The following is an 11,580-nucleotide window of genomic DNA, read 5'->3' as shown; positions in this document are numbered from 1 at the left end:
GATGCCTTAGGAGGCCCTGGGGCCGCCAGCCTCCATCAGGAGGGTCAGCACCACTTCCTAATACAGTCACCTTCCCTGTCTCCCTGTAAGTGTTTCTGCAGTTCTAATATTTGGCGACAAGAGTACATCTCCCCACTGGCCGCGCGAGCACAGGACAAGTGCCAAAATTCATCTCCAGGCCTGTGGGGTTTGGAAAAATGAGCTGAATCAGTGAGTCAGTGGAGGAGAGTTCCATTTATTGAGCACCTACCACATGCTGGGTGCTTTGTGTAAGAAGCTCTGCCATTATGATGAGATCTCAATTCTGATAATAACCCCATTTTACAGACAGGGAAACTGAGGCTCACGGTGGTGAGTTAACATGACCAGGGACAAAGCAGAGCTTGGATTCAAACCCAAACCTGGTTTCGACTCCCTAATTTCCCACATGCCCACCCCCCACCCTGCACCCCATCGTGCTGTTTCTGGGCAGCCTGGCTGAGACCACTGACAGCTGCTACATACTGTGTTTCTGACCTCGCCCCCTAGGCCCCACTCATTATTAACCCAGGCTCCCCAGGCTGGGGTATGAGGATGGGAATCAGGGGGAGAAAAACAGTCTGGCCCCTAATGCTCTGGCCCATGAAGAAACTGGCATTTGGGTTTGTTAATCCTGTCCTGGGCTTCCCTGGTGGCTCAGATGGTAAAGAATCTGCTTGCAATACAAGAGACCTGGGTTCGATTCCTGGGTCTGGAAGATTCCTGGAGAAGGAAATGGCAATTCACTCCAGTATTCTTGCTTGTAAAATCCCATGGACAGAGGAGCCTGGTGGACTGTAGGCCATGGGGTAGCAAAGAGTTGGACACGACTGAGAGATTAACATTTCACTTCACAGCCCATGTCCTGGAGAACTGGCTGGCTGGGCCCCAGTCCCCTGATCATCTTTGGTATGCGGACTGGGAGATGTAGAAAAAAAATCAGTTTTCTGAGTCTGCTAAGCTGAAGGCCAGCCCACCGGCCTGAGGAGGTAACCCTGCCAACCCAAAGACCACCCCCCTGGGAACCCAGCCGGAGCTGGCAACCAGGGCTGGGCCCCTTTTCTCTTTGCCATTCCTATGGCTCTTGGCTGCAGCCTCCTTTCCTGCCTCCTGCCTCGCCCACCTCTCAGGGTCCTGGCACACAGCCTAGGGGGTTAGGCCCTCTGCACAGACCTTGGGAAACCCCTCTCTCCTCCCCGACTCCCCAGAATTCCTTCGGCAGTGGGGCTGTGGGCTGGGGAGAGGGCGGATGCTCTCCGGGGGGGCCCTCACCTGCTCTGTCTGCACAGCTGCAGGGAAGGGACATCCCACCTGGAGTTCCCGGCCCACCCTCACCTGGCCACACCTTTCCATCTGCCCTTTACAGGAAGTGCCCATTGGACACTGTGGGAGAGCAACCTCCCAAGTGCCACTGTGTGCCAGAGCCTATCCTTCACCCGAGCTCATCCTCAAGCCATCTGACAGCAGGCTTCCTTATCTCCATCCTGAGTGGGGAGCCAGTTCACGGAGAAGACAGGGACTTGTGCCAGGCCATCAGCCAGGCAGTGCCAGGCATCTCTCCCAGGGTTGGCTGACTCTGGAGTTGGGGGTCCCCTCTCCTACTACAGTGCAGGGCTCAGGGATGCAGATTCAGGATCAAGACTGCTGGGCTAGAGTTCTGGCTCCTCCACCTCCTTGCTGGGTCACCTGGGGCTGGTTACTCTACCTCTCTGTGCCTCAGATTCTTCATCAATGCCATCAGAGTCCCTGAGTCCAAAGCCTGAGTGAGCTGTGTGGGTGAGTGACTTCACCTGTCTGTGCCTCGGTTTACTTCAATTTAAAACAGAGCGATTGATACACACACAACAGCGGTTGGTATAAAGATTAAATGTGACAACTGTACATCTATCTAGGGCTTTCTGGCAGGTGGTGCCTGGCAGATCCGTGGGGCCTGCTGATGGTTTGCTAGGGTTGCGGTCAAGGTGCTGCTCTGCAAAGAAGCACAAGAAACAGATCTCAGAGGGGCATCTCTGGCCAGGGAAAGTGGGCAGGGGGAGCCTTAACTTTCTCTGTATGTTGTTTTGTGCCTTTAGAATTTTGTATTATCGGGTTGGCCAAAAACTTTGCTCTGGTTTTTCTGTAAGATGGTACAGAAAATCAGAATAAAATTTTTGGCAAAGCCAGTACAACTGTGGAGTATTACTATTTCTAAAGTTGATTACAAAGCTATTGTACAAAGATGCTCCCTGCCCTGACACACAGCCTTGTGCAGGCCAGAGACTCCATCCTTCCGGTGCCCCCTTTCTGCTTTGCCCACCCCTCGGTAGCCACAGCCCGGCCTCTTCCAGGCCCTGCCTTTTAGCTCACTCCAGTCTCCCAGCAAGTCCCCAGCACAGCCTCAAGGGCCATAAGGTCTCTCCTTCCAAGACAGGCTTGTCCCTTTTACCATGGGATGTAGGCTGAGCCTCTGTTCTCACCTGTAAGTGAGATGCTGGTATCTCCTGGGCTAACTGTAAGAACTAAAGCGTGAAAGTGAAAGTGTTAGTCACTCAGACATGTCTGACTCTGTGTGACTGTAGCTCTCTAGGTTCCTCTGTCCGTGGGATTCTCCAGGCAACGATACTGGAGTGGGTTACCATACCCACCTCCAGGGGATCTTCCTGACCCAAGGATTGAACCTGGGTCTCCTGCAGTGCAGGCAGATTCTTAACCATCTGAGCCACCAGGAAAGCCTAAATAATTATCACAGTGTGTGTTAATCTCTTAGTGGTGTCGGACTCTTTGCGACCCCATGACTGTAGCCTGCCAGGCTCCTCTGTTCATAGGATTCTCCAGGCAAGAATACTGGAGTGCCATTGCAATGCCCTCCTCCAAGGGATCATCCTGACCCAGGGATTGAACCCCTGTCTCCTGCACTGCAGGCAGATTCTTTACCGTCTGAGACACCAGGGAAGCTCTAATGAGGTGCTAATTTGTGGAAAGGGTCAGATACAGTTCCCAGCCCAGAGTTCCACTCCTTGTCTTCTGGAAGGGAAAAATGTGAAGGAAAGCCACGGATATCCTGGAGCTCATCTCTAGCCACCAAGCCCCCTCCCACCTGCAGGCGGACCTCAAGCCTCCGAGGCCAATTCCTGCCTCCAGCCCTTTGCCCCTGCTCATCCCTCCTGGCCAGCCCTCCCCTGATCTTTTCATCACGCAATTACTCCCAACTGCTGGCCTCCTCTGAGAGAAGCCCCGTGTCTGAAATGGCCCCACCCCCTCCTCTATCTCTTGCCCCTGTTTATTTTCCTCATGGTACTTACCATTGCCCCACAATGTTTGTTTCTTTTTTAAATTTTGGTTGTGCTGGGTCTTCGTGGCAGCTTGGGCTTTTCTCTAGTTGCTGCAAGAGGAGGCTGCTCTCCAGTTGCGGTGCACAGGCTTCTCATTGCAGTGTCTTCTCTTGTGGAGCTTGGGCTCTTGGAGGTGTGGGCTTCGGCAGTTGAAGCACACAGGCTCAGTAGCTGCAGTTCCTGGGCTCTAGAACACAGGCTCAATAGTTGTGGCATACAGGCTTAGTTGCTCCATGGCATGTGGGATCTTCCCAGATCAGGCATCAAACCCGTGTCTCCTGCATTGTCAGGCGGATTCTTTATCACCGAGACACCAGGGAAGCCCCCAAATTGTATTTTTGAATAAGTTCTTTTTAGGGACTAGTTTTAAATTCACATGAAAGTTGCAAAGACAGTACAGAGGGTTCCTGTGTATCCTTCACCCAGTTTTCCTAATGTCAGCTCATTACCTAATGGCGGTACCTCTGTCAAAACGAAGAAATTAACACCAGTGTATTACCATTAACTAAACTGCAGATTTAATTCAGATGAAATTCTACTTTCCCTTTATTGACTACTTGTTTTCAGCTGCCTCCCCCACTGGAAGGAAAACTGAAAGCAGGGAGATTGCCTCACTCTCCACCAACACCCTCACCACGGTGCTCAGTCGCTCAGTCATGCCTGACTCTTTGCGACCCACGGACTGTAGCCTGCTAGGCTCCTCTGTCCGTAGGATTTCCCAGGCAAGAATAATGGAGTGGCTTGCCATTTCCTCACCTGGCAATTAATACTGATTGATAAAAGGAGGGGAAATAATGGTAAAAAAAAAAACACAAAAAAACAGCCACGATGCCTGAGGACTCACACTTGTTCCAAGTGCACTAAACACTGTAAATCCCTTCATCCCATGATAACCCATGAGGCAGCAGCTACTTGTGGGGAAACTGAGGCCAGCACAGTTCAGTGGAGGCTGAGGCCACACAGATGGCCAGCCCAGGGCAGGCGGGCTTGGGCACCTCCTCCCGGAACCAGAATAAACGTGGATCCTCCCCGCCCTTAGTCCATCCGCATCAGAGCTGGGGGGTTGGCACCCTTCTGTTGGCACCCAGGATGCTGAGGCCCCAGGATGGCTGATTTGCCTGAAGCCGCAGATGGACCGGAGCACAGGGTTGGGCTGGAACCTGAGCCTCCACGCTCCAGCTGGTGCCCCCCGGCGGCAGCTGCCCTGGCTCCTCAGGAAGGGTGTGGGGTGTCGCTGCCAGGGCCACCAGCCCTGCCCCACTCCCGGGAAACAGAGTGCCTGCTTCAGTCACACACTGTGGGCTCACTCATGTGCGCCTGACGCCCAGGGCCCTGCAGATGTGGAGTGGGGCGAGACCCTCCAGCACCCGCCTCTGCCCTGGGCCTCTGAGATCTGCTGTAGGTGGGAGGATGGACACCCCCTCCATCCCGGAGGGTCAGCCTTCTCTGGGGAGTCTGCTGGGCTCTGGGACAGCGAGAACAGGAAAACGGGTGACCGTCCCTTTCCGGATGTGGGGTGGGAGCAACACAAAGGGAAAAGCTGTCCACAGCTGTCACACAGAGCCGGGACAGTCACCCCAGTCCAGCCTGGGTTCCGCCCAGCGCCAGCCCGGCACAGACCCGAGGCCCTAATAATGTTTGCTGGATGCCTTCAACGCAAGTGTCAATGCCCAGAATCTCCTTGAGGCTTCAGCCAGGCATGCCCGCCCCATCTCCCAGTCTGGGAGCTGAATAAGGACGGGGTGGTGGGGGTGGGGGGTGACAGGGGGCACCGTGAGGTGGTGGCGGCCTCCATGAGACAGGCAGGCCGCCAGCCCAGGGCCGGGGGTAGGGGTGCCTTGTGTGCGGCTAATTAAACAGTGACTGTGATGAATCGGGGAGAGGCTGCTGCTTGCTAATTAAAGGTGCGGGCGTCTTGCCTGGCAAGGGTGGAACCGTGTCGTGGGGCCAGGCCAGCAAGGACGGTGCTGGCTCTGGGCCTCTCAGCAGAAGCCCTGTGACCCCCTCCCCACTTCCCTATCTCTCCTCCCCACCTTGCCCGGGGCCTTGGACTTCCCCTCCCCACCAACCCAAATTGCTTTCCTGATAAGGGCCTGGGCGTTGGGGAGGAGGAGCCTGGTGGGTGGGCATCATTTTGAGCCCTTGAATCTCCTATCACTCCCTCCCTCCAAGACCCCAGAGTTGGGCAGAGGAGTCCAACCCTGACAGCAGCTGGCTGCTGGAAACGAGGCCCCAGGACAGTTTTTAGAGTCGTAGACGCTGAGACTCACAGGCTTAGGCATCACCCAGGTTTCCGGCAGATGTTGCCAGGCTCCTGCTTTGCCTCAGATGCCTGGTGGGCGTGAAAGAGACGGAGGGAAGCTCTTCTTTGGGCTTCAGTGCTTCAGTGCCGAAAAAGGCCGATCAGAGCAAATGCTCTCTGACCCCTGAAGGTTCCTAGAGAGTGGATACGAGGACCCCAGGGCTGCCTCTCTCTGCCCTGCGTTGGCTTAGCCAGGAGGCTCAGTACCTAAGAGCCTGGGCTTTGGAGGCCAGATGCCAGGGTCCAGGTTCCAGCCCCACCATCGGTCAAGTGTGTGACCTCAGGCAACACAGCTTAGCTGCCATGTGCCTCGGTGGCCCCATCCTCAGCTGGGGGAGGTCATGCTGCCTACGCCAAGGCTCCCAGAGAGGATCAAAGAGAGAGACAGAGAGAGAGAGAGTCTGGGTGAGATGCTCTGCACGGTGTCCGGTCCATGGAACAGACCCAGGAAGTGCCCGCCACTGTTATCGGAAAACTGGGGCAGGCGGGCGGGTGTGGCCTGACCCCCGTCTCGCCTCCACGTGGCCTCCGCGGGCAGCCCCGTGCTCTGAGGACCATCACACTTGACACAGGGAGAGCATGTCGCTCTTCACACAGGGCTCTCACATCCTCCCTGACCCCGACAACCTTCTGAGGAAAGCAGAGCAGCAAAGACGAAAACGGAAAGCTCAGGGAGGCTCAGCAAGTGGCCCAGAGTCCTGTGGCTGAGGAGCAAGGGCAGCCCCCACCTTTGGGGGGGACCCCGAGTCATGAACCAGCCACCACGGAGGGAGCTGAGGGGAAGGAGAAAGCCACTCTTGCCCTTCGAGGGGGCCGGTCTGCAAGGGGAGAGAAAAATACAAGTAATGGGCTTCCCTGGCGGCCCAGAGGTAAAGAATCTGCCTGCCAAAGCAGGGAACACGGGTTCAATCCCCGCTCCGGGGAGATCCCACATACCACGGGGCAACTAAACCCAGGTGCCACAGCTTCTGAGTCTGTGCTCTAAAGCCCCAAAGCCGCAACGACTGAAGCCCACACGCCTGACAGCCCATGCTCTGCAACAAGAGAACCCACCGCAATGAGGAGCCCATGCGCTGCAGCGGAGAGTAGCGCCCCCACGTGCCGCAACTAAAGAAAAACCCATGCGTGGCAACGAAGACCCAGCGATAAACAAACACCGGCACACACAGAAGTAATGGAACCAAGGCGAGCTGCAGGCATCCAGGCGAGGGGCTGTGGCGTCCCTCCGTGCCATGGGCTGAGAGAGGCTGCTCTGGAGCTTGGTGGCAAAGCAAAGGTTCTGCTTCTGTTTGAGGGTCCGGTCAGCATTAGGAGAGTCTGGAAGGGGCCTGATGGAGCCCCTCTGGCGTTCTCAGGAGAATCCTTTACAAACAGGGTCAGACACTCTGCTCTCGAAAGTGCCAGGTGGTCCCTAAGGTCCATAGTCCCAATTTCTACAGTTCCGGGGTCTGCCATGTGAGGTATCCAGGGGTCCAGATACTGTGGTTTCTGAGATTACACTGTCCAGGGCCCCCATTGAGAATCCATCCATATGCAAAACGGGCTGTGAGGTGTCCCTTCCAGGTGGCCAGGCACTCCCCAGGATAGGGGCTCCCTACTGCTGGGTAATGCGGTGGGGGAAGGGTGCATTACCCATAAGAGGCCTAGAGACAGTGGAAACCTTTTGAGGTTGAGAAACTCAAGGCTATTGGCGTTGTCAATGGGACATGGCCTAATGAGGCCAACCCAAAGCAGACAGAGATGAGGGCAAGGTTGCTGGCTTTGACCGTAATGTCTCCATCCTCCCTCCTCAGAGATCCGTGCTAAGCCAGAGCGATGCATAACCACTAGTGGCTCCAGGAAAACACGTCCTGCCTCTCAGCCTCCCTGGGGCCACCTGCACCGGAGCCGGGCCAAATGCTGGTCTGGGGCGCCCTCTGGTGGTCTTCCTGGGGAGCGGCAGAAGCAGCAGTGGGTTTAGGGATGTGTAATGGCACCCCACTCCAGTACTCTTGCCTGGAAAATCCCATTGATGGAGGAGCCTGGTAGGCTGCAGTCCATGGGGTCGCGAAGAGTCGGACACGACTGAGCGACTTCACTTTCAGTTTTCACTTCCATGCATTGGAGAAGGAAATGGCAACCCACTCCAGTGTTCTTGCCTGGAGAATCCCAGGGACGGGGGAGCCTGGTGGGCTGCCGTCTGTGGGGTCGCACAGAGTTGGACACGACTGAAGTGACTTAGCAGTAGCAGTAGCAGTCAGAAACAGGGGAGGAGGCAATGGCACCCTACTCCAGTATTCTTGCCTAGAGAATCTCTTGGACAGAGGAGCCTGGTGGGCTGAGATCCATGGGGTCGCACAGAGTCGGACACAACTGAAGCGACTCAGCATGCCTGCATGCATTGGAGAAGGAAATGGCAACCCACTCCAGTATTCTTGCCTAGAGAATCCCAGGGACAGAGGAGTCTGGTGGGCTGCCATCTCTGGGGTTGCACAGAGTTGGACACGACTGAAGTGACTTAGCAGCAGCAGCATCGGTCAGAAACAGAAGGACTTGAGTGGCTCACTTGTTCCTCTGCACAGATGGAAACACCGAGACCCAGGGAAGGAAGGATGGAGCGACTTGCCCAAGATCATATAGAAATATAGTGGTCAAGCCAAGAACAGAACCCAGGCTTCCCTCTGTACCAGTGGCTGCCCTTGGTGGGTCTCAAGGCATCTCTACTAGGGGAAGGAAGGCTAAGTGTCCACCAGGCTTGACTCTCCAGTGACTGTGGACAGCTGGACGGAAGGTGGCTGAGCAATTGTGTCATGGGGCATGCAACACTTCCCCTCCCTGGCCTTGGGGTCCTCACCTTTAAAACCTGGGGCTACCATGTTGGCAAGGGGCAAGGGGACTGATATCCTTCTCATACACACTAGTGGTAAGACTCTATCCAGCCAACCTCCCAGGAAATCTTAAAATGAGCCTTCCTACAGCGAGTACTGCATTTAATGGTGAAAGACTGGGTGCTTTCCCCCTGAGATCAAGAACAAGGCAAGAATATCCACTCTCACCATTTCTGTCCAGCACTGTACTGGAAGTTCCAGCCAGGGCACTCAGGCAAGAAAAGAAAGTCATTAAGATTGCAAAGGAAGAAATAAGACTATCTCTATTTTCAGGTAACTAACGTATATAGAAAATCCTAAAGAATCCACCCAAAAAGACTAGAATTAATTAACAACTTCAGCAAGGTTGAAGGATAGAAGTGGAATATACAAAAATCAATTGCATCTCTATGCATTTGCAATGAACACTTCAAGAATGTAATTAAGAAAATAATTCCATTTATACTAGCATCAAAGAGAATAACATGTAAAGGACTAAACGAAGGCAGTATGAAACTCATACTATAAAACCTATAAAATAGTATTAAAAAGAAGTTAAAGAAGACCTAAATAAATGGAAAAACATCCCATGTTCATGGATCTGAAGATCTAATATCATTAAGATGGCAAGACTCCCCAAATCCCCATCAAAATGTCAATTTGCACCTTTGCAGAAATTGACAAGCTGATCTTAAAACTCATATGAAAATTTGTGACCCCCCAAATAGCCAAAACAATATTGAAGGAAGAACAATGTTGGAGGACTCACACTTGTGATTTCAAAACTTCCTGCAAAGCCACAGCGATCAAAACAGAGTGGTCCTGGCATCAGGACAGACACGTGAGATGAACGGAATAGAATTGAGAGTTCAAAAATAAGGCTGCACATTTTCAGTTAATTGGTTTTCAGCAAAAGTACCAAGACAACTCAGTGGGGGAAAGCACAGTCTTTCCAGCAAATGGCGCTGGGACAACTGGCTGTCATTTGCTGCTGTTTAGTTGCTAAACAACTAAACTCTTCTGCAACCCCAGGGACTGTAGCCGACCAGGCTCCTCTACCCATGAGGTTTCCCAGGCAATAATACTGGGGTGAATTGCCATTTCCTGCTCCAGGGGATCTTCCCAATGCAGAAATTGAACCTGTATCTTTTGTGTCTCCTGCATTGATAGGCGGATTCTTAACCATTGAGCCACCAGGGAAGCCCCCTTCCTCACACCCTACACAAAAATTTACTCAAAATGAATCTAGACCCAAATGGAAAAGTTAAAACTGTAAAACTCTTTGAAGAAAACATAGCCATAAATCTTCATGACCTAGTATTAGGCAAGAGTTCCTTAAATATGACATCAAAAGCATAGCAACAAAAGGAAAAAAAATAGAAAATCTGGACATCATCAAAATAAAATTTTTGTGCTGCAAAGGATATCATTAAGAAAGTAAAAGACAACCCATAGAATGGGAGAAAATATTTGCAAATCATGTATTTGATAAGGAATCACAACCAGACTATATAAAGAACTCTTACAGCTCAATAATAAAAGACAAAGAAGCTAATTTAAAAATGGACAAATGATGACCACACATTGATCCAAAGAAGATATATAAATGGCCCTTAGTTCATAAAAGGTGCTAAATATCATTAGCCATCAGGGAAATGCAAATTAAACCCATAAGATACTACATCATGACCACTTGGTTGCCTATTAAAAAAAAAAACAGATAATAACAAGTGTTGGCAAGGATGCGGAGAACTCAGAACCCTCACATACTACTGGGAGGAATTTAAAAGGATGCAGCCACTTTGGAAAATCATCTAGCAGTTCTTCAAAAGGTTAAATGGAATTAGCATCAGTTGACAGTTCAGTAGCTCAGTCGTGTCCAGCTCTTTTCAACCCCATGGACTACAGCACGCCTTGTCCATCACCAACTCCTGGAGCTTGCTAAAACTCATGTCCATCCAGTCAGTGATGCCATCCAACCATCTCATCCTCTGTCGTCCCTTTCTTCTCCTGCCTTCGATCTTTCCCAGCATCAGGGTCTTTTCCAATGAGTCAGTTCTTTGCATCAGGTGGCCAAAGTATTGGCACAAAGAATTAGCATATGACCCAACAATTCCACACCTAGGAGATATATATCCAAGAGAAATGAAAACATACATTCACACAAAAACTTACATGAATGTTTACATTCATAAAAGCTAAAAGCAGAAACAACCCAAATGTCCATAGACTGATGAATGAATAAAATAAATTGTGGTATGACCATGCAATGGAATACTGTTCACCAATAAAAAGGAATTAAGTCTGATGCATGTGTGACATGGATAAACCTTGAAAACATTAAGCTAACTGAAAGTCAGTTACAAGGGTCACACATCGTATGATTTCATTCATAGAAAATGTCCAGAACAGGCAAATCCACAGAGGTCCAAAGAAGATTGTCTTTTCAGGGGAGGCACATGGCATGTGGGATTCTAGTTTCCCAATCAAATCTGTGCCCCCCTGCATTGCAAGCATGGAGTCTCAACACTAGACTGCCAGGGGAGTCCCAAGAAGATTGTGTTTTATGGGAATGGCTGCCTCAGACCAGTGGAGAGGACTGGGGGAAATGGGAGTGGGGTCCTTCATGGGATGATGAAAATGTTCTAAAATTGACGGTGGTGACGGTCTCACAGCTCAGCGTGTGCTAAAAAACACTAAATCATATGCTTTAAATGGGTGAATTATGTATGTTGGAGAAGGAAATGGCAACCCACTCCAGTGTTCTGGCCTGGAGAATCCCAGGAATGGAGGAGCCTGGTGGACTACAGTCCATGGGGTCGCACAGAGTCGGACACGACAGAGTGCGCACACACACATATGTCATGAGCCTCATATCTGAAAAAAGAGCCTGTGCTTTGGACCCACGATAAGACTTCTAGAAACTCCTAGGGAATTGTTCACAAAAACATGCCAAAAGCTTTCCATCACAGTGTTGTATGTAACGGCAAAATTGTGAGAATAACCTAAGTGTCCCTCAGTAGGGAAATGAGTGGGTTATGTTCATTCCAGGATGGAACAATGGATTCATTAAAAATGAGAATCACAAGGACAAGGCCCAGGA

At 51.6% G+C, this 11,580-nt stretch overlaps 1 long non-coding RNA gene across 1 annotated transcript; it reads right to left on the bottom strand.

Annotated features, from left to right (window-relative positions):
* Positions 1-215: 215 nt before the first annotated feature.
* LOC147360413 (uncharacterized) lies at positions 216-3,607 on the bottom strand. Its single transcript, XR_015139140.1, has 2 exons — positions 3,300-3,607; positions 216-1,987 (listed from the first exon to the last, which is right to left on the bottom strand). It is a non-coding gene; the product is annotated as an uncharacterized LOC147360413 (long non-coding RNA).
* Positions 3,608-11,580: the final 7,973 nt, after the last annotated feature.

The sequence above is a fragment of the Bos grunniens genome, chromosome 13, assembly GCF_055505025.1.
Source record: "Bos grunniens cultivar Pamir isolate PY7600 chromosome 13, Bosgru_T2T1.0, whole genome shotgun sequence".
Taxonomy (NCBI): Eukaryota; Metazoa; Chordata; class Mammalia; order Artiodactyla; family Bovidae; genus Bos; species Bos grunniens.
Note: the sequence above shows the minus strand (reverse complement) of the source record. Positions and strands in the feature narration are given on the sequence as shown.